This window comes from Thalassophryne amazonica, chromosome 4 (genome assembly GCF_902500255.1).
Source record: "Thalassophryne amazonica chromosome 4, fThaAma1.1, whole genome shotgun sequence".
Classification (NCBI taxonomy): Eukaryota; Metazoa; Chordata; class Actinopteri; order Batrachoidiformes; family Batrachoididae; genus Thalassophryne; species Thalassophryne amazonica.
In genome coordinates, this window is record NC_047106.1 from 81,922,177 (window position 1) to 81,949,670 (window position 27,494).

Here is a 27,494-nt window from a genome sequence, read left to right on the forward strand (position 1 = left end):
CCCCAGAGCCAGAGGCTGTGAGCACGGACCGGGCCGCCTGCCCTCGACCGCTACCCAGTCCTCTCTGTACACGACCCCAATGGCCCCCTCTGCAGATGGTGAACCCACAGGAGGGTGGGCCCACGTCGCTCTTTCGGGCTGGGCCCGGCCGGGCCCCATGGGCTAAAGCAAACATATCATGAGGGTCTGCTGGGAACGACTGACGGAACCCTCTGTCAGTGAGGTCTTCAACTCCCACCTCCGGGAGAGCTTCTCCCAGATCCCAGGGGAGGTTGGAGACATGGAGTCCGAGTGGACCATGTTCTCCACCTCCATTGTCGACATGGCCGCTCGTAGCTGCGGTTGCAGGGTCTCTGGTGCCTGTTGCGGCAGCAATCCCCAAACCCGGTGGTGGATGCCGGAAGTAAGGGATGCCGTCAAGCTGAAGAAGGAGTCCTACTTGTCTTTGTTGGCAGGTGGGACTCCAGAGGCAGCTGACAGGTACCAGCAGGCCAAGCGTGCTGCAGCCTGTGCGGTCGCAGAGACAAAAACTCGGGTCTGGGAGGAGTTCGGGGAGGCCATGGAGGAGGACTATTGGTCGGCCTCGAAGAAATTCTGGCAAACCATCCGTCACCTCCAGAGGTGGAAGCAGCTTTCCACCAACACTGTCTATGTTGCGGGTGGGGAGCTGTTCACCCTGACTGGGGATGTTGTCCGGCGGTGGAAGGAGTACTTCAAGGATCTCCTCAATCCCATTGTCACGACTTCCGAAGAGGAAGCAGAGTCGGGGGACTCAGAGGTGGACTCATCCATTACCCAGGCTGAAGTCACCGAGGTGGTCAGAAAGCTCCTCGGTGGCAAGGCTCCTGGGGTGGATGACATTTGTCAGGAGTACCTTAAGTCTCTGGATGTTGTGGGACTGTCTTGGTTGACACGTCTCTGCAACATCGCATGGCAGTGGGGACAGTGCCTCTGGATTGGCAGACCGGGGTGGTGGTCCCTCTGTTTAAGAATGGGGACCGGAGGGTGTGTTCCAACTACAGGGGGATCACACTCCTCAGCCTCCCTGGTAAGTTCTTTTCCAGAGTATTGGAGGGGAGAATTGATCAATAGTCGAACCTTGGATTCAGGACGAGCATTGTGGTTTTAGTCCTGGTCACAGCACACTGGACCAGCTCTACACCCTCCATCGGGTGCTCGAGGGTTCATGGGAGTTCGCCAAACCAGTCCACATGTGTTTTGTGGATCTGGAAAAGGCGTTCAACCGTGCCCCTCGAGGCGCCCTGTAGGGGGTCCTCCGGGAGTACGGGGTCCGGGGGTCCTTTGCTAAGGGCTATCCGGACCCTTTACGACTGCAGCAGGAGCTTGGTCCGCATTGCCAGTAGTAAGTCAAGCCTGTTTCCAGTGCACGTTGGCCTCCGCCAGGGCTGCCCTTTGTCACCAGTTCTGTTCATTACCTTTATGGACAGAATTTCTAGGCGCAGTCAGGGTGTAGAGGGGGTCCAGTTTGGGCACAGAATCTCGTTTCTGCTGTTTGCGGACGATGTGGTTCTGATGGCTTCATCAATTCAGGACCTTCAGCGTGCACTGGAGCGGTTTGCAGCTGAGTGTGAAGCGTCCGGGATGAAAATCAGCACCGCTAAATCCGAGGCCATGGCTCTCGACTGGAAAAAGGTGCTTTACCCTCTTCTGGAGTGTCCTTGCCTCAGGTGGAGGAGTTTAAGTATCTCGGGTCTTGTTCACGAGAGAGGGACGGATGGAGCATGAGATCAATGACGGATCGGTGCAGCGTCTGCAGTGATGCGGTCGCTGTATCGGACCATTGTGGTGAAGAGAGAGCTGAGCAGGGCTCTTGATTTACCGATCGATCTACGTTCCGACCCTCACCTATGGTCATGAGATTTGGCTCACGACTGAAAGAACAAAATTGCGAGTACAAGCGGCCAAGATGAGTTTCCTCCGCAGGGTGGCTGGTCGCTCCCTTTGAGATAGGGTGAGGAGCTCGGTCACTTGGGAGAAGCTCGGAGTCGAGACGCTGCTCCTCCACATAGAAACGACCCAGCTGAGGTGGCTCGGGCATCTTTTTCGGATGCCCCCTGGACCCCTCACTGGCGAGGTGTTCTGGGCATGTCCCATTGGGAGGAGGCCCCGGGGAAAACCCAGGACACGCAGGAGGGACTACGTCTCTCGGCTGGCTTGGGAACGCCTCGGGGTTCCCCCGGAGGAGCTGGGGGAGGTGTGTGTGGATCGGTAGGTCTGGGCGGCTTTGCTTGAGCTGCTGCCCCCGCGACCCAACCTCGGATGAAGCGGAAGAAAATGGAAGGATGGATGTATTCTCTTTTAGTTACATTTTACACGATGTCCCAACTTCATTGGAATTGTATGTTACTATACTTTTAACCCTTTTAAATTAATTTTATTCGTAAAGAGAATAAAAATTTCCTGTATATTCATTTTGTAAATTGTGTCAGTAGCATGGCCCAAGGAGAGGGTCTGCTTGAGGTTTCTTCCTCAAATCATCAGAGCGAGTTTTTCCTTACCACTGTTGCCTGTGTGCTTGCTCTGGGGGTTGATAAGGTTAGATCTTACTTGTGTGAAGCACTTTGATGCAGCTTTGTTGTGATTTGGCGGTATGTAAATGAAATAAATTAAATTACCATGAGCGAGTTTTGCGCCACTGCATGGCGCGTCACTCGTATAGAACATCCATGTATGTTCTAACCTATAAAACTATAACTTATTATTAGCAGCCAACACTTTGCACATTTACTGAAGAACAGCAGCGGTTGAATATACCAGTGGTGGCATTGAGAATATATATGTACAAGGTGCAGTCAGAATGTAAACCTATGTTCAGTGTTCTCCAAATGCAACTGCAAGTATCGTACATATTGTCACAGAACACTCTGGTAAGTATTTTGTGTTCATTTTCCATGTGGCTCTGGGGTAGAAGTCACTCTTCAGTCTGTTTGTCCATAGTACGGTGACCCTGAAGTGTTTGTCAGAATTGAGCAGATCAAACAGATGATGTCCAGTGTCTGAGGCATCTTTGAATAAATCTTCCAGAGAGGATCATCTGGCAATATAGATGACTCTCTGAAGGCCTCTCCTGCAACTGGAAATGCACACAGAGATACAATTATGATGATTACAAAGTTCAAGGTTTTATCATATTGTTTTATATTGTATTTTTCTCATTTCATTAGATATTTTTTCAGCTTTTTGCTTTTCTAATGTGACATAAACAGAGTTCTAATACACCAGTGCCTCTACAGGTGAAAGATCTCGAAACAGTTGCTCCTGTCACGTGCACTGTCAGATTGTTCACACGTAATAATCTGTGAACATCCAAGACTTTGCAATACAGCAACATTGTTGCTTTGAACACATATGCACTTTTAACGCCGGTGTGAGGATACGGCGCATTTCTTATGCACGATGAACATATGTAGCTGAGACCCTGGCACATCTGAAAAGAAGCCATTGATGGTGCGGCGGCCCTCGCTCCTCATTTACCGTTTGACTTGGCATTGGCAGAGTTCTCTCGTGGTCCGCTGGCTCATGTGTGCAAGCACGCTCGCACACACGCACGCACACACACACACACACACACACACACACACACACACACACACACACACACACACACACACACACACACACACACACACACACACACACACACACACACACACAGAGTCCCGAAAGCTTCATGGAGCCTGCAGGGAGTCAAACTGCTCTCACCTGTTGTCTCTGGCAGCTTGAGAGGAGATGATTAGCGCCTAGCACTGACAATATGCTCTTTGTTCCCCTTTTTCTCTAACTCTCCCTCTCTGCCATCTCATACTTGCAGTCTGTCGCTTCTGCCACTGCTCATTTTTCCTTCAGCCTGGCCTTCCGTCTCTACCACTGTGTCTCTGTGTCACTCTTTGTTACTGTAGCTACGTAGCTGGCCTGCTATTTCTGTCTCTCTCTTTCTAACCAACTCTAATGCCCTTGTGACCATGAGAGCAGAGTGTGGAAAACACTTGAGCACTTTATCACAGATCATCGCCGTAATCCCTTGCAAATATGCCCTGAGATCAAGCTGCACACATGTCCTGCAAAGGCTCCGTCTCTCCGCCGTGCACAGAGGCCAGGCCATTTTAACTAATTTCAGCGTGCACTGATATCAAGATCTGGAGGTCAAATGTTTAAAACGTTAGCACTGACACAGATGAGGACCTTCATTTCTAGATAAATCTACACTTAACAGCACATGTGCCATTCTGAATGCATTAGAATGTATTGGAGGGCTTCAGTCACCCACGACTGGCATCTATGGATCAGAGTGTAGAACTGAAGATGTTCCTCATCCCAAAAAGAGCACAGAGACCGTCAGCTTGTGACCTTTCCACTGACTGGGCCAGAGAGGTACAGCTTTATAAAGTGACCCTTTTGGCCATAGGGGAAGACCTCTGGAAGGTGGAGATGAGGTGAGCTTAGTGTGCTTTCACAATTACCCACTTTGCTTCTGACTTTTTGACTTTGGTCAGAAAGGTTTGAAAGCTGCCCTAAATCACAATGTGGTCCAAACACCTACTTTTTTTTTTTTTTTTTTTTGCTCCAGACAAAAAAAGGGGGTCTCATTCTGCATCAAAATAAACCAGTAGTTTAGTCAGGTCTGAGAGTGTGGACTAGTGCCACTTGCAGCCACATCCGCTACACTGTGGAGCTGCATTGGGTCCATATTGTGGCAGACAAAGAAGACAACCAAATCACCCCTATCTCTCAAAAGTAGCCATCTATTTCCCACAGCTAGGTGAAATGTGGGTGCCGCCTTGGTCTTCTCCAGCCGCTGGTATTCTCAACACTGAGGCATCTGTGTGCTGGATCATACCCAGAGGATTGTGCCACATGGCCAGAATGCCACTGCTGACCACCGCAAGTGATGCCCCTCATTTGAATCTTTCTAAGTAAGCAGTCATTTGACAAAAAGTCATTCCAACAGTACACTCTAAAAAAGGAACTGCTGTCTCAATGAGAAAAAGTGATGTAATAATTTGCATAGTATTTAGTTAGTTATTTCAGTTCAATTATTTCAACTGAGTTAATGCCACAAGACTTCTTTAGTTAAGTTGAAATAACTTTAGTTAAGCTGAAATAACTTTTAAAAAATCTATACAAATTTTGACATCACTTTTTCTTGTTGAGACAGCGGTTCATGTTTTAAAGTGTTCCCAAAGATCCTCCAAAGACAGCTAGACTTAACCTTTGTTCTCCTGCAAAGATATCTCCAAGCATCTCTGTGTAATGAATGGTGCACAACTGGGGACCCCAGAGCAGAGAATCACGCTGATATTAAAAGTTCACAGTTTTTATTTACAGCCAATGTTACTGTAGAATTCAGTCAACATAGTAGTAGCAGTTCGTTTGACAATAGCATCCGTGTGGGAACAGGCTGGTGGGTTAACTGAGTATACAGGCATAAGATCAATGCACAACAGTCCGTGAGGCAACAGTGCCAATGTGGGGAAACAGCAATCAGTTTAACTAGATGAGCTGGCAGAGGGTAGAGTGCAGTCAACAAACATATCAGGCAGACAGTCCAATAATAGGCAGGCAAGGCTCGAGAAACACAAGAATGCAGCTGGGGTTAAAACATGAGGAAACAACACGAGAAAGCAGGCATAGAAGCTAGACAATCTGGCAATAGAGTCAGGTGAGAAACATTATATAGTACATGATTCAATCAATAAACACAGGAGCATGCACATGAAACCAGAAGCCCAAGTGTCTCTGTACAGAAAATAATGCCAAGGAAAAGCACCAGGAACAGATGAAAATAAAAGCACCACAGAACAGAATTTGCTTGGAAAAGTAACAAGGTAAACAATTCAGAGTAAAGATAGTACAGAAGAAATGTCACAAGGAAATTGATACTGAAGGGAGGAGACTGATGACCCTAGAGGTATGATCAAACACAAACCATGAAACTCTGTCCAGGACCCTCATGAACTCCATAAACACTTCCAATGGATCTCTTGATCTCAAAGGCCAAGGACCCAGAGAAATGAATGTGAAATAAAATGAATGTTACTGTCAAGATAAGTGAATCTCTCTATAAGTTCAAGTCTTTTACCTCATACAGAAACACGTCTTATGGTCCAGTTCAGAAAGTCAATGAAAGTCTGGATCTTAGTCTTGATCCAGGACAAGCGTACACCCAGACACTCAACTTCTGAAGTACTGCAATCACGGTATCCTTCATTTCCACAAAGATGACAGCATTGTCAGTGAAGTCAGGATTACACTGTGAAATTTGTTTGCTCAAATACAGATTTTCAAACAATGAGAAAATCTGTCAAACTCAGCTCAGTAGGTGGTCTTTTTTCATTTTAGAAAGAAGACAAAGAGGACTGAATGATAACTCTTTGACATTATCTTAATATATTATTTAACACAGCCTCACTATTGTGAGGCTCTTCTGTGAGGGCTAGAACCTGTTTAGTTTCTGTGTGATCTCCTCCCGCTGTATCCCATCATGACTCAAATTCGCTCCCCTGGCACCAAAGCATAGACCTCTGCTCTTATGGACTTTGCTGGCATCTGAACCTAGTGCTGCATGTGGCAGCCAATGAGAACCTGACACATTTGATCACAATACTAAGTCTTTACTCAGTAAAGACAACTGACTACCCTTTTTGTTTCTGTTGGCTACTCAAGCACAGTGACTTGGTTTTCACTGGCACTAGTGGGCGGCAGCAGCAAAAACATTACTTGTCAGTTCCTGAAGGATTGTATGTATTGTACATGGCAAACTGAGTCTCTAAAGCATACACTGTGTGTAAAAGTCAGGAGACTGGATCCCAGCTGCAGCACTAGGAGAACATTTCATCAATCCAAAAGACCAAATCAGGTCTACGGTAATGTGGCTGACTGCACCCATTGGCCACTTCATTAGGTACACCTGTTCATCTGTCCAATAAAGAAAACATCTAATAAGTAAAAATGACGGCAGACGTTTTTGTAATTTTAAGGATGTGGGCAGTTGGGTTGAAACTACCAAAAACACTTGTATTGTGCACGTCTTTACTCTGTGTGGAAGATAGGACCCATTGGTCCAAAGGAGAGTCCGTTCTGAGACGTGTCACCTGCAGCATTTTTAACCGAGAGCTAAAAACTGTTCACTTTGTGATATGCTGCTGTGGTGCACTCTGTGCACTGTGCTGTGACACATACATAGAGTAAATAAGGTTGTCCCTTTTCTGTTAAGGTTTTCGTGTGTGATTAGAGCTTGTGATGTGTTTTTCAAAGAAAGCAAGGTAATTACTAAGAGTGTAACGGTACATGTATTTGTACTGAACCGTTTCGGTGTGGGACATTCGGTTCGGTTCAGGGCTGTGCATGGGTGAGTTCGCGTTGCGTGTGTTACTGTGTTTACGTTCCGCGTCTTGCGTGTGTTACTGTGTTTACGTTCCGCCTCTACACGTTCCGCTACACTTGCAGCCCGTTTGCATCATGGCTACTGCTAGCGATAAACTGGAGTTTGAAAACGCTGCCCCATCACTAAAGTCTCCTGTTTGGGACCACTTTGGCTTTCTGGTTAAATATTGCAACGGAGAAAGACAGGTGGATAAGACAAAAGCGGTGTGCCAACGCTGTTTAGCCGAGATCGGGTATGTTTCTGGCAACATGTCAAACATGCTAACTCACCTGAAACGACACCATCAGAGTGTAAATATCGGCGCTACAAGAAAAAAAGCACATTAATGCAAACGCAGCTGACGTCTGCATTCAAGCAGACTCTCCCTGACAATTCAGATTGGGCCAAAGCTATAACAAGTGCCATTGGAGTTTTTATAGCAGCGGATCTAAGACCATATTCAGTTGTTGAAAATGCTGGTTTTAACTACATGCTAAAGGTGATTGAGCCAGAGTATGAAGTACCCACTCATCCACACTTCAGCCAGAAAATAATACCAGGCCTTTATGAACAAGCTAAATCTTCTGTTGTGCAAGACTTGTCAAAAGCTTGTGCAGTAGCACTCACAACTGATGGATGGACATCCAGAGCTAATGAGAGCTACATAACTGTGACTGCCCATCACATCACCCCAGACTGGAACATGGTGGGCCATGTTCTGCAAACACGGCCCATGTATGAACAACACACCAGCGCAAACCTGGCCGAGGTATTTAAAGAGACAGTGTTGGAGTGGAAATTGGAGAGGCCAGGAACAACAATAACAGTCACAACAGACAATGCCAGGAATATGGTCAATGCAGTGAGTGAAGGTGGAATGGGCCCCCAGATCGGATGTTTTGCGCACACTATTAATCTAGCTTCTCAGAAAGCAACAGGTCTCAACCAAATGTCCAGACTTCTTGGTAAAGTGAGATGGATCGTGTCTTTCTTTCACCATAGTCCAACAGCTGCACACATATTGGAGCGCAAACAGGAGATGCTTAGTGTAGCAAAACACACCCTTATTCAGGATGTCACCACCCGCTGGAACTCAAGTTATGATATGCTTGAGAGGTACCTTGAGCAGCAAGCAGCAGTGTACTCTGCACTGACAGAACGGGCTCTCAAGAAGAAAGATAACAGCATCAGCACATTATCTGACCAGGAAGTGAGAATGGCAGAGGAAGTAATTGAGGTCCTGAAGCCACTAAAAACTCTCACAACACTGATAAGCACTGAAGCTACACCTTCAGCATCCATGATCCTGCCCCTCAAAGCTACAGTGCTCCACTCTATGGAACCAAGTGATGGAGACAGTGCAACAGTGACCCAAGTCAAAGCTGCCATCAGAGAAAACCTGGAGGACAGGTACTCTTCTTGTCAGGATTTCCTCCACAAATGCACAGCACTTGACCCAAGGTAAAAACCTCTTCCTCATGTGGATGATGCCTGTCGTGACAGGATCTACAACAGCCTCATCACAGAGATTACAGCCATGGAAGGAGAAGTATTGTAATAATAATATAATAATAATAATAATAATAATAATTTTATGTGCATAAAATGTCTTTTTCACTGATAATTTTGAAACAACTAATTGCTTGTGTCACTACTAGTATTCATATTAAAAATAAATATACTTTTTGCATTTTATTTTACAGAGTGAGGAGGCCAAAGGGACAGCAGCTGCTTCATCCCCAGAGACAGGACAGCCAGAGGCATCTGAATCACTTCCTCCTCTCAAGAAGTCAGCAATGGCTGAACTGTTTGGTGAGCTGTTCAAGACGCAGGTGGGAAACAAAGATATTTTGCAGTTGACGAAGGACGAGGTTGCTGCATACAAGGCAGTGAGCTCTATTTCAGTGGACTCTGACCCACTTCTATGGTGGAAGACCAATGAGCCCATATATCCCCTAACTGCCAAGTTAGAAAAGCGTACCTTGCCATACCAGCTACCTCTGTCCCGAGCGAGAGGGTATTTTCAACCGCTGGGGACATTGTAACTGCCAGCAGATCTGCACTTACTGCTGACAATGTGGACAAATTAATTTTTCTGGCAAAAAATGATTGTTGATTAAAATTGAACAAGGCTTCATGCTGGAACCGTTGTGCTGCACTTTACTTGTGTAAAGGTTTTGTTAAAAACTGTTTACTAGGAATTTATTTTTTTTTAATAATATTTCATATATTTGTTGTTTATTTGAGAAGATTTTATTTAACTAATTACCAGGCAGCACTTTGCAATTATTCAATGTTCCTGTTTGTATTAGTGTTATATTATTACAATAAATTGTTGGTTTAAACAAGCAAATTTAGGTTTTGCATTTTGTTCCCATACTGTACTGAAAATGAACCGAACTGTGACCTCAAAACTGAGGTACGTACCGAACCGTGATTTTTGTGTGTCGTTACACCCCTAGTAATTACGCATCTGACACCACCATCACAGTATATCACAAATTGCATGAATGCAGGACGAATTGACATTCGAACGACATTCATGCATGTTGTGCTGCATTCGAACTACACACAAACGCCTCGTACAGCATTTCTGGAGCAGTTGGCACATTCGTGTGTCAATTGTGCTGGAAAAAACCTGAACGGCAGTAGAGTCAGTCGTACCGCATTTGTACTGCCGTAGGAATGGACACTCGACATCATTTGTGCTGCAGGTTGAATGCAGTTTGACTGCAGGTCAAATTACATGAATGCCTTACGAATTGATATTCAAACAACATTCATGTAATTTGTGCTGCATAGGAGCTACATTCCAATTCCTTGGACAGCATTTGTGTGGCATTTAGGGAAATATGCCAAATTGGCAGGCCAGCAAGAATGTAGAGATGCAAATCATGCTGTAGTCTCACTGGGGAATATTCGTACGGTGGCCACACCGCTGTGTGACTGCTAACCTGAATGGCATTCGAACTGACAAAGGAACTGGCACCGGAAATGGCAACCCACCAGCATTCGGAGCAGTCTTATTGCGTTGGCATGTCCCAATTGTGCCCCCGATGAGCCGGATTGCCCCCTGCCCTACATCCTGTTCGGTGCACAAAGGACATGTTGTGCAAAGTCACAATCATTATGTGCACTAGACGTGAACACTGCGCAATCACACAGAGTACATTGTGTGTCACATCTAGTCAGCACGTCTCTGTGACAAGTTCACGCACGCCACGGCCATGTGGACGGGGTCTAACAGCCATGATGACATGGTAACTCAAATGAATTCTCTGACACATGAGGTGGACTGTCAATGGATGTGTGATTACATGCACAATCTGGGCGTTCTACTGCGATCACATGCGCTGCATCAACGTCAGTGCGTCTCAGAGCCGTGCAAGGTGATGTGCGTTGAGATGTACAGAATCTCTCGCCTGACTGTTTTTATTTTTATTTGTTCTTAGTATTTGTTTTCAAGAAAAAAGAAAAGAGAAAACAGGACAGTGTGCCAGTTTTCTCATGCCTGTCTGTGCGTCTTAGAGCCGTGCAAGGTGTAGCGTGCCTCTGGGCCACCGGTGCTTTGTACAGGCAACTGACAAACTCATGGACTCCTGTTCCTTTCTGTCCGGCCAACAGCTGATCGCAGTGCTGCACGTGCATGTGCCTGCTTCATCCACGCATCTCACCTGTTTGCGTCACAGCTCATGCGTGAATCCGCCTGGCCAGCACAGTGCCCCCTATACACAGTTGATCCAGAGAAAGTCAGCGAGAGAGAGAGGTGGAGAGAGAGAGAGAGAGAGAGAGAGAGAGAGAGAGAGAGAGAGAGAGAGAGAGAGAGAGAGAGAGCAGCAAGGTGCTGCATTCACAGTCTCATGTGACAGGTCAGAAACTGCATGTTCACCTGTCACATGACCAGGGGCTCGCCAGGGATTTTGGGCCCCAGATTTGGGCCACCCCTCATATTATTTTGTCAGTATTATAATTGTATTAGGGGCATCTCTGGTCCCCTGTCAATCATCGGCCCATAGAATCCTTCTCCTTAAAAAGTAAGTCCCTTCGGCTGCTCCCTTGTTTGCACTCGGGGTCGCCACAGCAAATCCAAGGTGGATCTGCATGTTGAATTGACACAGGTTTTACGCCGGATGCCCTTCCTGACGCAACTCCACATTACATGGAGAAATGTGGCAGGGGTGGGATTTGAACACGGAACCTTCTGCACTGAAACCAAGCACATTAACCACTTGGCCACCACCCCTGCTCCAGAATCCTTCTCCTTATTCTCCCCTTTTCGGCACCCCTGCACATGAGACTGTCTCTAAACTAAATGTAAACATACAAATAGTTGTGCTATTCCTGACCAGTGTGTCAAAAGACATACAGGCCAGGGAATCAAAACAATCAACACATGAATTACATTATTAATGGCCTAAATGATGTGTTCTCCCCTGCAAGACAGGAGGAGACACAGACTGAATGCAGCTCTATTATACGTGCATAAATTCTCAGCCTTTCGGGGGTGCGGGCAACACTGGACAGGCCCGTTGCAGGATAATTACATTCTGGAGTCACACGCTATTCCAAATAATAATAGAATCTTTGCATAATTTATTATCACCCTTGAAAAATGTCAGATACCTATTTTACAAACGCTACTCAGAGTCCTCGCCAGCACAGTTGAGCATAGGGCGCCCTATGCTGTGATTTCACAGCATAGGGGGCGGTTTCTGTTTTGTATTTTTTTCTTTTTCGTTATTCAACATCCCAGTGAGCAACACAAAGTGGCCCTCAAAATGCAGGAAATAGTGTTTCAAAGCGTTATAAATTTCAAGTTTTTTTCGGGGGATACCCCCGGGCCTCCTACAATACTTGCGCCTAAAACGCTTGTTGTGCAACAATGCCCTAGTAAGTTCCCCCCATGCTGTGAAACAAATCCTGATGAGAACCCTACTGCTCAATCTAGAGCCCATGGATCCCCACGGGCAACACGCTTGTGTGATACTTAATTGTTCTTATGTCTTTTCAAGATGGATGGCTAGATTAGAGTGGATTTATCTATGGGATTGCACTAATATATCATATTGCTTCTGCAGGAATTAATGATATAAATAAGGGGTCAACATTCCTTTCCTGAAAGCAATAAGCTGCACACTTAGCTAATGAGTTAAGCAGCGCTGCAACTTCCTCCCACAGTCTTATTGGAGTTTAATTGCTGACTTTAATCATCCATAAGTGTGAATGTGCATGTGTATTACACAGTTGCACGCAAAATGATCACAGACAGTGATAAGCTCAAAGCACTGCCACAACATGCATACTTCCTGCAGTCCAACAGACTGTTACAGTGTTTGTCTCGCTCTGTAATTTGTCTCATAAGAACTCACTGTTCAGGGTTAAACCATGCAAAGCTCCACCAAACATACAGTAGTGTTCAGAATAATAGTAGTGCTATGTGACTAAAAAGATTAATCCTGGTTTTGAGTATATTTCTTATTGTTACATGGGAAACAAGGTACCAGTAGATTCAGTAGATTCTCACAAATCCAACAAGACCAAGCATTCATGATATGCACACTCTTAAGGCTATGAAATTGGGCTATTAGTAAAAAAAAAAGTAGAAAAGGGGGTGTTCACAATAATAGTAGCATCTGCTGTTGACGCTACAAACTCAAAACTATTATGTTCAAACTGCTTTTTTAGCAATCCTGTGAATCACTAAACTAGTATTTAGTTGTATAACCACAGTTTTTCATGATTTCTTCACATCTGCGAGGTATTAATTTTGTTGGTTTGGAACCAAGATTTTGCTCGTTTACTAGTGTGCTTGGGGTCATTGTCTTGTTGAAACACCCATTTCAAGGGCATGTCCTCTTCAGCATAAGGCAACATGACCTCTTCAAGTATTTTGACATATCCAAACTGATCCATGATACCTGGTATGCGATATATAGGCCCAACACCACAGTAGGAGAAACATGCCCATACCATGATGCTTACACCACCATGCTTCACTGTCTTCACTGTGAACTGTGGCTTGAATTCAGAGTTTGGGGGTCGTCTCACAAACTGTCTGCGGCCCTTGGACCCAAAAAGAACAATTTTGCTCTCATCAGTCCACAAAATATTCCTCCATTTCTCTTTAGGCCAGTTGATGTGTTCTTTGGCAAATTGTAACCTCTTCTGCACATGTCTTTTATTTAACAGAGGGACTTTGCGGGGGATTCTTGCAAATAAATTAGCTTCACACAGGCGTCTTCTAACTGTCACAGCACTTACAGGTAACTCCAGACTGTCTTTGATCATCCTGGAGCTGATCAATGGGTGAGCCTTTGCCATTCTAGTTATTCTTCTATCCATTTTGATGGTTGTTTTCCGTTTTCTTCCACTCATCTGTTTTTTTTTTTTTTTTGTCCATTTAAAGCATTGGAGATCATTGTAGATGAACAGCCTATAATTTTTTTTATAAGTTTTTCCCTCTCCAATCAACCTTTTAATCAAACTACACTGTTCTTCTGAACAATGTCTTGAACGTCCCATTTTCCTCAGGCTTTCAAAGAGAAAAGCATGTTCAACAGGTGCTGGCTTCATCCTTACATAGGGGACACCTGATTCACACCTGTTTGTTACACAAAATTTATGAACTCACTGACTGAATGCCACACTACTATTATTGTGAACACCCCATTTTCTACTTTTTTTTTATTAATAGCCCAATTTCATAGCCTTAAGAGTGTGCATATCATGAATGCTCTGTCTTGTTGGATTTGTGAGAATCTACTGAATCTACTGGTACCTTGTTTCCCATGTAACAATAAGAAATATACTCAAAACCTGGATTAATCTTTTTAGTCACATAGCACTACTGTTATTCTGAACACTACTGTATATCATGGCCATGACGGCATCTCCATGTTTTGTGTTTGGGGTATAGTATAATTGTGATGGATGGGACCCCAGCAGAAGTAGTAGCAGCTTTGCACAGACTTGCTCCATAACAAACGCCGCCCCTGTGAGCTATATGAAATCCAGCTACGACTGTACTTTAGAGTTTCTCTGATAATCCGTGACAGACTGAGCCCCCCTTGTGGACTGGGGCCTCTCTGTTCTCAGGCTGGAGCTTTATTAGACTTCCCTATACTACCCTGTGGAACCAGGTTACCCAGCATGACCTAATCCATTTGGCTCCTGATTGGCCAGGAGCTGCCTAACCATAGTTCATGGGTCTCCCACATCAGGACAAATGGCTCACACACATACTGTAAATCAGCACAGTAAACAGTTGAGACACGTGCTGGTGATCATCAGACTGAACTGTTCAGACACGTTCTGTAAATCAACGATCCAGAACAACTACAACATGACAACGTCAGTGAAGGAATCATAAAACTCATGTCTGCTTAATCTGGATTGACGCACAGAGAATCATGGTTAGATTTGAAGAGAAGGCAAGAGTGGAGCCAGTCCGAAGTGTTACATTACCTTATATGCACAAAGCACACCTTATGATCCCAGATCATGAGATATGAATGTGGTTCTCAGATCTGGAGACATCTGTGTTTCCATCCCCCCCACCTGTGGCAAATGCAGGATTCCTCTTCACAGGATTTATGTAGGAAAACAGGGAGAACTCAATATTTTAACTCATCCTCCAGCTCACCTTGAGATCTGGAGAGTTCAGTATGTTGGCTGGACATAACCTGATCAGGGCAGGGTAACGTACATTATGGAGTGTTGACAGACTAAGCCGGACTTGATTAAAGCAGGACATAGTGGACGCATTCCCAAAGTCATATCACTGATATACATAGACTGCTGTGATGAGCTCAGCCCAAGGAGGGAAAGAGCAGCAGAAGAATACTGTCTGATATCATTTATTGCAGTGGTCTGAGTTACTTCACTATGTATTTATCAATCTTTAGTATGCACATATTCAGGAAAATTAAAAGATAAGTTCTTCTTTTTGTTTGTTTATTCATTTACAACCTCTCACTGCCAATTTGTGGCCCTGATTTCTGTCCTAATTTCAAAATTGAAGAAATCGGGACAGTTGTTTACAATCATAGCCAACTTCTGTATGTAATTGTAATTCTTTCTATTTCCTATTATATTGCACCTAAATAGATCTTTGTCATTTGATTGCTGACATTCATGATTTGTCCAATTTTCTATTTATGCAATGAAAATATTTTGATTTGTTGAAAGACAAAATGTACCATTCAACTTGATTGGTGCCTCTTTAAACATCATGTCAGTATGTTCTGTCTTTCAACTCATTAATATTCTTACCATTGCACTCATAAACATTCATTATTTCTGCAATCTTTTATATCCAAGCAAGCTTAACCAGTTATGGTTGAATCCACCCAAGTATGTACAATTCCCACTTTATGATTGTTTTTGCGCATACACCATCGCTTTTTACTGCACTTTTCAAAAAATCTAAAACATGTCTGTTAAAATCTCAAAACTGTCTTCTGTTGAAGAGCACAACATGCTTTTCATGGGTTTGATGTTGCACAGTCGGATCAGAAGGAGACTTCCACTCAAAGAACAGTAGATCCCAATTACTGCATATTGTACTTACTCGTGCACTTTCACGTACTTTTACACAAGATTACACCTGACCTGCACCAATTAATTCCAGTTATTCACTTTTTTTTATCACAATTTATCCATCACTAAATTTTTAAACACCTTTAAAACTTTCACAGTGTTGCTCACATTGCTCACAGTGTTGTATAATGGTACCTTTACCGCAGATTACATAATTTTTCCAGCCCAGTCTCACGTTTTTTTTTTCGTGCTGCCGTGACGAAATGAGTCAAATTTTCGTGACGGGGTGTTTTTTAATTCACTATTCCTAACCCTACTCCTACCCCCGACCCTAACCTTAACCATAACCTAATCTTACTCTTTCCCCCCACCCCGAACCCCCAGCTTCACTTTTAATTTCGTGCAGCCATCACAGAATGAATTAGAATGAATTTGTGCTACTGTGCCGAAAATGAGGCACTTTTCGTCACAATATCACAAACCAGTAGATTAATGTATATTTTGTGCTGCTGGATCACGACTTGCGGTGAGATCAGGTTGCATTTTTCAGGCCCCAGTTGGGTGTTAGTTCTTTTTTAGCACCAAAAACATAGACAAACGAGTATAAAAGAAATTTCAGTGGGAGACTCCCTGTTATGTGCCGACGCGGGTTGAGGAGCAGACCTGCGTCTGACTGAACCCAGCGCTAAATAACCAGAAAGCGGTTCCAGAAAAAACAAAACAATTTATTTTCCCCCTTTTGTGCAATACTCAGTGTACAAACAAAAAGTGCGTTTATCTGGCGGAGCGAAGGACGGCGCGCTCTCCAGCGCCCAAAGGGATCGAAGCCCGGCGCTGCTGGACTCACGTTCACCGCCAAACACCCCCCAGGTGGACACGACAAACCGACTCTGCGAAGGATAGAAAAGGTGAGGTAAGTCAGCAGCTACAACTAATATCCTTCAAAGGCACACACTATCAGCAACACATTCAGGTCTGAATTTAAGCTTTATGTAAATGAGCAGCTTCTCACAACAGGTGGAGGATCATCAGTCCGCACGCCACGGCCGTGAGAAGCGAGCTGCACAATTCTCATCAATATTCACATATACTGCGTAACAAAATACCAAATTACTGTTAACACTTATTCAGACAATCAATCACCTCTGATGTGTGCTGACAGCATGTGTCCCTCACCCGTCCTCCTTCACAGGCACGATGTGTCAAACCCAGGCGCGGTCCTCAGCGTCTCACAAACGAACGTCACAAGGTCGAGTTCCCGGCAATTCTGCTTGAATCACACATGGCTTAAATGCAGAACGCCATCTCATTATCTGCTTCAGCTGAAAGTCTTTAAGGTTGCACGTGAGCACCATCCACAGGTGCTGCATATCACGTTGATGAGGGTGAAGGACTCTTCTGCCAGCACCTTCTCCACAGACAATAAATCAGTTTGCATACCACCTGGAGAGCAAAGAAAAGAAAAGAACACCAAAATGTCCAGCCAAACCCCCCCCAACACACAATACTCCCCTTTGTCAGATTAAAACATCTGGCGTTATTTCAAGAACCTTTCATAATAATAGATTTGTTTGTAAAAGGTGTGTATGAGTGATTTAAGAGCACTTCCTGCATTCACCATTTTTTGCAAATTTTGAGTTTTGTCACACACATGAACAAAATCTACGAGTGGTCAAGGCCCATAGGTGGAAGCATAAGCAAATAATCTGCTGTCATCCAAAAATAAATTTTCAGTAACTGATTGAATATTTCATTACTTTGAACCAGTTTTAAATTGAAAATCACCACATACAGTGAGGAAATAAGTATTTGAACACCCTGCGATTTTGCAAGTTCTCCCACTTAGAAATCATGGAGAGGTCTGAAATTTTCATTTTAGGTGCATGTCCACTGTGAGAGACATAATCTAAAAAAAAACAAAAAAAAAAACAAAAATCCGGAAATCACAATGTATGATTTTTTAATCATTTATTTGTATGTTACTGCTGCAAATAAGTATTTGAACACCTGTGAAAATCAATGTTAATATTTGGTGCAGTAGACTTTGTTTGCAATTACAGAGGTCAAACGTTTCCTGTAGTTTTTCATCAGGTTTGCACACACTGCAGCAGGGATTTTGGTCCACTCCTCCATACAGATCTTCTCTAGATCAGCCAGGTTACTGGGCTGTCGCTGAAAAACACGGAGTTTGAGCTCCCGCCAAAGATTTTCTATTGGGTTTAGGTCTGGAGACTGGCTAGGCCACTCCAGGACCTTGATATGCTTCTTACGGAGCCCCTCCTTGGTTATCCTGGCTGTGTGTTTCGGGTCATTGTCATGTTGGAAGAACCATCCATGACCCATCTTCAATGCTCTAACTGAGGGAAGGAGGTTGTTCCCCAAAATCTTGCAATACATGGCCCTGGTCATCCTCTCCTTAAAACAGTGCAGTCGTTCTGTCCCTTGTGCAGACAAACACCCCCAAAGCATGATGCTTCCACCCCCATGCTTCACAGTAGGGACGGTGTTTTTGGGATGGTTCTCAGCATTCTTCTTCCTCCAAACACGGCGAGTGGAATTAAGACCAAAAAGTTCTATTTTGGTCTCATCTGACCACATAACTTTCTCCCATGACTCCTCTGGATCATCCAAATGGTCATGGGCAAACTTAAGATGGGCCTGAATGTGTGCTGATTTAAGCAGGGGAACCTTCTGTGCCATGCATGATTTTAACCCATGACGTCTTAGTGTATTACCCACAGTAACCTTTGAAACAGTGGTGCCAGCTCTCTTCAGGTCATTGACCAGCTCTTCCTGTGCAGTTCTGGGCTGATTCCTCACCTTTCTTAGGATCATTGATATGCCACGAGGTGGGATCTTGCATGGAGTCCCAGTCCGAGGGAGATTGACAGTCATGTTTAGCTTCTTCCATTTTCTAATAATTGTTCCAACAGTTGATCTTTTTCACCAAGCTGCTTTCCGTCCTTGTGGAGGTCTACAATTTTGTCTGTGGTGTCTTTGGACAGCTCTTTGATCTTAGCCATGTTAGTAGTTGGAGTCTTACTGATTGTGTGGGGTGGACAGGTATCTTTATGCAGCTAAAGACCTCAAATAGATGCTTCTAATTTGGAATAATAAGTGGAGTGGAGGTGACTTTTTAGAGGCGGACTAACAGGTCTTTGATGGCCAGAATTTCTGCTGATTGGCAGGTGTTGAAATACTTATTTGCAGCAGTAACATGCAAATAAATTATATAAAAAAAAAATCATACATTGTGATTTCCGGATTTTTTTTTTTTTTTTTTGGATTATGTCTCTCACAGTGGACATGCACCTAAGATGAAAATTTCAGACCCCTCCATGATTTCTAAGTGGGAGAACTTGCAAAATCGTAGGGTGTTCAAATACTTCTTTTCCTCACTGTAAATTACAGGCCATTATTACATTGACATTATCCAGTTTAACTCTTCAACTTGAAATGTAGGATAATTCTACATTTATTCACATAGCCGAACGATATCAATTTAAGATACAATAAGATAAAATGTTAGTTTACAAGTTCATACTGACCATGTAAACTGACCAACCAGCCATTATCACAATAAAACATGCACAAACCATCATGGAGGTAGTTGATTTCCAACAAAATATATATATTTACTTATCTACCAAATATTTTGATGAGAAAACACCACAAATTTGACAGTAAGGTTCACAGAGTTGTGAACTCAGCCAGAGTTTGAGTTACTAAACACTACTGCAGTATTTCTGCAATATGGCCCAAGTTATCATGTACTGAGATCAAAAACAAAAGACTTTGGGGTACATAAATAAGGTGTGCCTTGTATGTTTTTTGTTTTTGAATGTTCAAAAATTCAGGATTATTAATAATTATAGAATTTGTCAGAAATAACACATATATCTTTTGTAAAATATGTAGTTGTAGTTGTAGCTCAAGCTGAGCTGCTGCCCCAACTACATTGATCATTGCTTTTCCTCTATGGATGGATGTAGTTGTTGATTTTTTGCAATAATATAAAAGTCTGACACACACACACACACACACACACACACACACACACACACACACACACACACACACACACACACACACACACACACACACACACACACGCACGCACGCAAGCACCTGTGGCTATGAAGTGATCTCTGGCATTAAAAACATCATGTCAGCATTATGTTAGTCAGAATTGTGTATTTGTGTCCCTCGTGGCCAAACAACAGTCACTGGAAACAATGAATTGTTTGTCTCGTTTCTTCCCCACATCTGATCTTATCACTGTCATTGTTCCACATGTCAGATTCATTCAGGGCTTTTCTTTCATTCCTGCTGCACTGACAAGGTTGTAATGAATAAAACTTCCCAACATGAAACCTTGACGTCAGATTGAGATCCTTATTGTCTCTGAGATCAGATTCCCAGCGTACATTCTGGCATAGGGGAGTACAATCGCACGTCACTGGATGATATCGCTGCAGCAGTAGGTCAGGACATGAGGTGCACACTCCTGTACTCAACCCAAAACACATTAAACCACTTCCACAGAAAAGGTGATGATGGCTGAGTCAGAGGGAAAAAGCTCCTTTCTCTGCAGTGGTCTGATAGAAACCACATTAAATTTACATTAATTCAAAATGCCACAGAAGTTCACTGTTGAGACTGGCTGCCCAAGATAAAGACGCCTTCAGATTGCTGCTACCTGTTACTGTGTCCAGAAAAGGCTCACAGAGCACCCATTCTGTGTTAGCATGCTCATGGCTTCTTCTGAATCTTTGATGACTATGGGAGGGTTTGGAGTCATGGCTCATTTCATGTTATTTGTTCTGCAAACCTGACGTATTAGTGGAACAAACTCACTGGCAGATAGTGAATTTTTACAGGAGAAATAGCCAGTAATGGAACAGAAAAGGTTTTCTGTGCTTTTATCTCAGCAGGAATATAATACAGGGGTTCAACTGTAACTGTAACTGTGTGTCTGTGTGTATACATACATACACACAGACACATAAATAAAATAATAAATAAGAGATATCTATAAATAGATAGATAGATAGATAGATAGATAGATAGATAGATAGATAGATAGATAGATAGATAGATAGATAGATAGATAGATAGATAGATATCTATCTATCTATACAGATAGATAGATATCTCTTTCTCTCTATCTGTCAGTCTCTATCTATCAATTTACAGATCTCTCTCTCTCTCTATATATATATATATTCTCTGAGTTTGCGTGTTGTCCCCATGTTTGTGTGGGTTCTCCTCAGGTGCTCCAGCTTCCTCCCACATCCAAAGACATACAGATTAAGTGGATTGGAAACTTTAAATTATCCGTAGGTGTGCGTGTAGGTGTGAATGTTTATCTATCTATATGTCGCCCTGCGACAGACTGGTGTCCCATCCTGGGTGTACCCCGCCTCACGCTCTATGACTGCTGGGATAGGCTCCAACCCCCTGTGACCCTTAATTGGAGTAAGCAGGTACATGGATACCCTCATCTTTTAAATATTTTCTTAGCCGGCACATCACTCCACCTTCTCCTACTATCACTCTCACATCCTTGTTTATCCTGTTTTATCACCATACCACAATTCCAGAGGATCCTGGAGCCGGACCCTATCTGATCATTGCTTTTCCTCCAACATTCGTTTCCAGTCCTAACAAGTAAACCTCACACCGAACAAAATCCCCAAAGCGGCAGCTGTGCTCTTTAAATGACGCACCAAAGTGTTTGATGAAAAACCACAAAGCTTTCAGCTTGAGGAAAACTTTAAATGAACTTCTCATCCCTGTGGAGCCTTCATCCTGAAAGGTACCAGAAAACTAACTAGTCTATACGAGGTCTGTTAGAAAAGTATCCGACCTTATTATTTTTTCAAAAACTATATGGATTTGATTCACGTGCGATTACATCAGACAAGCTTGAACCCTCGTGGGCATGCGAGAGTTTTTTCACGCCTGTCGGTTGCGTCATTCGCCTGTGGGCAGGCTTTGAGTGAGGAGTGGTCCACCCCTCCCGTCTGTTTTTTCATTGTTTAGGAATGGCTCAGAGACTGCCGCTTTGCTTGATCAAAATTTTTTCAGAAACTGTAAGGCACATCCGAGTGGACACCATTCGAGAAATTCAGCTGGTTTTCGATGAAAATTTTAAGGGCTGATGAGAGATTATGGAGTGTTACTGTCGCTTTAAGGACAACCCACGGAGCCGGAGGGCGCGCTGCACTCCGAGCCGCCGTCGTCAGCCTGTTTCGAGCTGAAAACTTCCAAATTTAAGCCTCTGTTGACTCAGGATGTCGTGAGAGAACAGAGAAGTTTCAGAAGAGGTCGGGATCAGCAGTTTATCCGGACATTCCACTGTTAAAGGAGATTTTGTAATGAAAGACGTGCGGACGGATTCGCGCATCGGCAGGCAGCCGCTCATGGCCCGGCACCACAGAGAAATACCTCCATTGGAAGCGTTACGGGACAAGTTTGAACATGCCCAGCTGTTAAACAGTTTCTCGGATACTCACTCGACTGAAAACCATCGAAAGCCACCTGAATTTTACGAATGGTTATCAACACAGAGGTGTTTCTCTGTGGCAGTCCTATTACTTCAAATTCACAGGGAACATTCTTGGGACACAGACGTTGGACAAGTTCAAAGATGGCTAATCTTGACCTTTTTAGAGGTTAAAAGTGACATTCTGTTTTCTATTGTTATGCTCATACAGCTGTGGGTATTTCAGCCTTGCGTTATATTTAATCATGCGGATATTGAAAAGCAAACAGAATCATGATAAGATGACTACATCTTGTCTCATGTGAGTGGTTTAAACTTGCGTTGCTGATCCCAGTGCAGTGTATAAACTAGAAGGAACACTCAGACGGTGTAATTCTTGCATCTCTCACATTTGACAATGATTCATGCAAATCAATTCCTTGTGATTCAGTGACTGCACAACATATCCTGCGTGGCCTTGATATTTTATCAGTTGTGTCTAAAACTGAACCACTTTATTTTTGACTAACACACAAACCTTCCACCACGATTAAACTATAATACGTCCAAACTGTGAGTTTGACCTTTCAAGGTCACTCAAAGTCAGTGATCATATGATATTCTAAAAATCCCCTATATACAAGACAGAAAGAAGTAAGCCTTTTGTACACCCCGATGCTCATGGAGCTCTGAAGTGTGACATCACGTTTTCATGACAACACTCTTTTCAGAATGGCCATTTTGTGTTTTGAAGGCCAATCTGTGGGAGCTTTTTTTTCATTGTCATGCACAACAGCAAAGAATTCAACAAATAAAAACAGTGTTTGATATGTATTTAATGTATCAATCATCAATCATACTTGACACTGAACATATTACCTGTTGGAAAATCTGTCTGAAGTGTCAGCTGGCTTACTTTCTGTGAAAGAGAAAGTTGTTTCCAAAATACAGCTTAACAGAAATTAATTTATAACCACCAAACTATTTTGAAGCCTGCGGGTGCTTTGTTGTATTATGGGGAGCTGTGGTAGCCTCTTAAGCATCCGAGGAGGGGAACGTCACCCTCCTGAGGGGCTCGTACACCTCCTGTCGCTGGCACAGCAGGCAGTAAGGCGATATCCAGGCTATCAGCGGGCCATCAGTATCTGTCGGGTATCTGTGTCGTGTGTGGCATATTCCAGCTGAGCGGCCAGAGTCTGTCTCCATGTGTACAACTCCACTACAAAGTCAAAAACATCACAGACACAAGTGCCTCCATTACCCTGAGCGCCGCCATGTGAGCAGGGCTCTGTAATTGATCCTGTGTTAAGATTATTACTTTGCTTAGTGTTTCTAGATAATTAACAATTGGAACAGATTGGTTAAAGGTCAAGCAAAACACAGCCAAAGGAAGAAAAACAAAACAAAACAAATTTACAGTAATATCTCTACTATCAATGTGGTGAGATATTTGATCAAAGGCTAATATTTATCAGTAGAATATTTGTGATCAACTGGCATTATTAACTTCACAATGAAATAAGTTATAATATGAAGTCACATTTAGTTTAAAAAGAACTTATACCATGGTCAGTGAGAATTCCATGTCTAACTGGCGTGCATTATTTTCGTGTATACGCACATGTAGTTCGGCGAGTTAAGTCACTGTTATAATCACTCGGCTCTGGTCGTCACCATAGCAACATGCAAATCAGTTGGCGCAGATCAGCTGTGTTTTGACAGGTGAATGACAGAAATGCGATAAAACATGGATTTCCAAGTGAATTTTAATATTTTTGGCCAAAATAAAATGTTTGAGGAATGGAAAGAGAAGGAGAGCAAACAAGAAGAACAGCAAAAGCAACGGCATAAAGATTTAACATCAGACGAACTGGACAAGATTGAAGACAGGAAAGAAGAAGAGAATGGTTCTATCCTTGCGGGCTCTGCATCAAAACAGCGAGCGTAGTTTCTGCGAGCCCGCAGACACGGTAAGCGCATCGGAGACAAAATATCTTGAGACTGGTATAAAATAGTTGTTAGTTACTAGTTACGTATATATGTGTGATATCACCACAACTAATGAAACTAGAGGAGATGATCTAAAACAATGAAAGGAGCACATATGTTTTTGGCCCAAGTTTTAGAGATGCCCTTCCTGATGCAACTCTTACATGGAAAATGGGCATGGGTGGTTTAGAACCAGGAACCATCTGCATCGGAAACATGCACACTATCTATCTATGGTAAATGGACTGCATTTATATAGTGCTTTTCCATCTGAATCAGACGCTCAAAGAGCTTTACAATTATGCCTCACATTCACCCCGATGTCAGGGTGCTGCCATACAAGGTGCTCACTACACACCGGCAGCAATAGGGAATTAAACGCCTTGCCCAAGGGCCTTTAGTGATTTTCCAGTCAGGTGGGGATTTGAACCCATGATCTTCTGGACTCAAGCCCAACACTTTAGCCACTAGACCAGGGGTGGGCAATCATGTGCCATGAAGGGCCGAAGCACTGCAGGTTTTCCTTGCTACCAATCATCTCAGCAGGTGATTTCATTAATGTTCAGGTGTTTCAGCAGGTGATTTCATTGACAACCAGGTGTTTATGTTCAAGGGAGAAGCTCATCAGCAACCCACCTGCTGAGGTTATTGGTTGCAAGGAAAACATGCAGTGTCTCGGCCCTCGTTGCCCACCCCTGCACTAGACCATCACCTCCCCTATCTATCTATCTATCTATCTATCTATCTATCTATCTATCTATCTATCTATCTATCTATCTATCTATCTATCTATCTATCTATCTATCTATCTATCTATCTATCTATCTATCTATCTATCTATCTATCTATCTATCTATCTATCTATCTATCTATCTATCTATCTGTCTGTCTGTCTGTCTGTCTGTCTGTCTGTCTGTCTGTCTGTCTGTATGTATGTAAGGGCCCTGCCCCACTGGGGAGAGGATTAATTGTGCATGAATTGAGTGCACAAATTGCGGGCGTTCGTTGTCATCCGCAACAAAAATGGCCAAAAATGACAAATGTATGACAAATGCATCGCACACATGATGCGCGTGCACGGCATCTGCATTGTGCTCATAAAAGAGGCGCACTCTGGCCGTCGGCATCACTATTCACACCAACAATACAGCCTCTGGAGCATTTGCTGGACTTGGACAAGTTGATCACAGAGTGTTGTCATGCGAGGGTTAACTGTTCATGAGTTTGGGGAGTGGGAGGGGGCGGGGTGTGAGACAGTGTTTTTTCTTTTTTTTTTTTTTGAGAGTGTCACAGAAAACAGACTTCAGCCTGAGTTGTGGGTAAACAGCAACTCTTCCTTTTGTTGGTGTCAAATAAAAGTCCTGGATTGCAGCAGCTATTATGTCTTTGTGGATCTACACAGTCTGACTGGCACTGACTGGCAGGTATGTCGCTTTCTGCCACATATAGTACTTTGGGTTTATGTTTGTTATGCATTCACATATTGTCCGCAAATCAGCTGCAAAGCAGATGTAATAAAAACGCTTTATTTGTGGCCAATTTCTATGCATTCGCTACAACATATTTTAGTTTGTGATGTGGACATGATGGGCACGCAATATATCTGTTTTACACACTGTCCCAGTCCGCTGCCAAACCGCAAATCCCCGTCAGTTGCAGATATCAGCGGTTAACGGCAGATATACAGCGCATAGAGTGAGTATGTATTGTGTATGAATTGAGTATATATGGAGTATGTAAGGTGGATGTTATCCGCATTCAGATTTTTGAACAGCTCAAAAATCCTGGCTGTGGACATGGGTGCCTCTGCGGATGATCACGGGTGTGTTCGGATGACGGCCGACTCATACAGGCATGTTACACAGATATTGCGGATGTTTGGCGAATATGGGCCAATTTTGTGCGCAATCCATACGCAAATCCTCCTAAACGCCAGTGGGACAGGGCCCTAGGATTAAACAACGAGAAGCCGTGCATTATACGGTTTGAATGCATTTCGCGGAGTCAAAAACACTCCGCGAAATGCATTCAAACCATGGTTCCACACAGTGAGCTAACACACAAATATTTAAGTTAACAGAACTTGATAAAAATGTGTAAGTATTTGGGACTATTTTATGCCAGTCTCAAGATATTTTCATCCTTGGCAACCGTTCTCTTCTTCTTTCCTGTCTTCAATCTTGTCCAGTTCGTCCGATGTTAAATCTTTATGCCGTTGCTTTTGCTGTTCTTCTCGTTTGCTCTCCTCCTCTTTTCATTCCTCAAAAATTTATTTTGGCCAAAAATATTAAAATTCTCTTGGAAATCCATGTTTTATCGCATTTCTGTCACTCACCTGTCAAAACACAGCTGATCTGCGCCAACTGATTTGCACGTTGCTATGGTGACGACCAGAGCGGAGTGATTATAACAGTGACTTAACTCGCCGAACTACATGTGCGTATACACGAAAATAATGCATGCCAGTTAGACATGGAATTCTCACTGACCATGGTATATATATATATATATATAGAGAGAGAGAGAGAGAGAGAGAGAGAGAGAGAGAGAGAGAGAAATAAATACTTCAGCTTAGTCACATATCAATCAAAGTTGTGATTTGATATTTCAGTGAGCCAAAGATGATTTTCTGACATGATGCTCTTACGTTTGGGAATGGCTGATCTAAAGATGATATTCATCAGCAAATACTTTGCCATCATTTGTTATCATCGGATGTGTCAGAGTCTGTGTGTAGTCTGTCCAGGTTCAATGCATATATGGCTGAAGTAGATAAATCGTCATAATTCACAATACACTGATCTCTCAGTGTGCAGAATGCATAGCGTATACGTCAACCCTCTGATGCCATTCATACAAGTTTAAAATTACCCTTTTTGTTTTGCAAGCTGGGTGCTGCTGCCAACACGGTTGGAAGCACGCTCGTACTGCTCCTCGAGGCAGTCTGTCAGATGGCACAGGTTGGCCGTTGCATAAAACAAAAACCCTGAAACCTTAGACAAGCATCAGAACAAGGCAGAACTCTGTCTTGCCTCCCACCTCCCCCACCCTCCCTTATAAACAGTCACACACCTTACCCGCTGACCCCCACCACCA

At 43.5% G+C, this 27,494-nt stretch overlaps 1 long non-coding RNA gene across 1 annotated transcript; it reads right to left on the minus strand.

Annotated features, from left to right (window-relative positions):
* On the minus strand, positions 1-27,494 carry LOC117509207. The gene is made up of 3 exons (XR_004560312.1): positions 27,484-27,494; positions 19,710-19,715; positions 1-162 (listed from the first exon to the last, which is right to left on the minus strand). It is a non-coding gene; the product is annotated as an uncharacterized LOC117509207 (long non-coding RNA).